The following is a 1070-nucleotide window of genomic DNA, read 5'->3' on the forward strand; positions in this document are numbered from 1 at the left end:
GCACATAAGGTGTTCTGGCACCTTTTGATAGAAGGAGCTAAACACAAACCCACAAACAGTGATAGGAAAGTTCTCTTTGCATCAGTTTTCAGTTACACTATAAATTTTGATCACCGTGGTAAAAGTTTTCCACTTGGTTCTGACCAGTGTCTCAGTTGAACTAAACTAACGACTGCTTTAGGTTGGTCCAAGGCATTTAATTGTGGTACACTGATATTATACTCTTACTTAGTTACTGCATTCTGGGCATCACCTAATTAAAAGGAGAACTTCCACCTTACTGATTTTGTAAAGTCAGCCTTGTGTTATCTCCCAAATTCTTTTAAGAGCAGTAGGATCAAAGCATTTTTAATAACAAAATATCTGCAGTGTCAAGCTTTGCTTCTCACAGTATCTACCTTTTAGCAATCTAAATGCACTTACGGTGTTGTCTGTACTTAAGCAACATACTGTGTGCTACTATATACTAATCTGGTGTGGGGGTTGATAGCATCTCAAACTTTATTCAGAATATTAAATAATCAATCTGATCATTCGACAAATACAAGCTGAACTTTGGAAGAACGTGAGCAAGGTTCTTACGAGCTTTGTCATCTTGCTGTTAAATGGGTAATTACTGAATTAAATCTAGGAAACTTCTTACTGTAAGCTGCCTGTCCCTAGGGAAAATGGAGAAATGACTAGTGGCTCTCAGATCAGTGCAAGGTGCAGGTAAGACCTTTGTTTTCATCTGAATTCAAATACCAAATTGGTGTTCATAGAGATATGGTTCGGTGGTGGACTTGGCAGTATTAGGTTTACGGTTGGACTTGATCTTGAAGGTCTTTTTCAACCTAAATGATTCTGTGATTCTATGATTCGTGTAGCCTAACTTGGACCTAGCATGAGAAGTTACTTTCCCCATATGTTCTTAGGAGAAAATAGTCATCTTCCCAAAAGGATTAAAAGTTACTGTGTAAATGCAGAGAACATCCTTTCACACATACGACGTTCAGGAGTGCAGACTATGCAGCATCTTTAAATATTCAGCTCTAGCACAGTATTAGTGGTGCCTTATATGACTAGGTCTG

Source organism: Pygoscelis adeliae, unplaced genomic scaffold (assembly GCF_000699105.1).
Source record: "Pygoscelis adeliae isolate BGI_AS28 unplaced genomic scaffold, ASM69910v1 Scaffold160, whole genome shotgun sequence".
NCBI classification, from domain to species: domain Eukaryota; kingdom Metazoa; phylum Chordata; class Aves; order Sphenisciformes; family Spheniscidae; genus Pygoscelis; species Pygoscelis adeliae.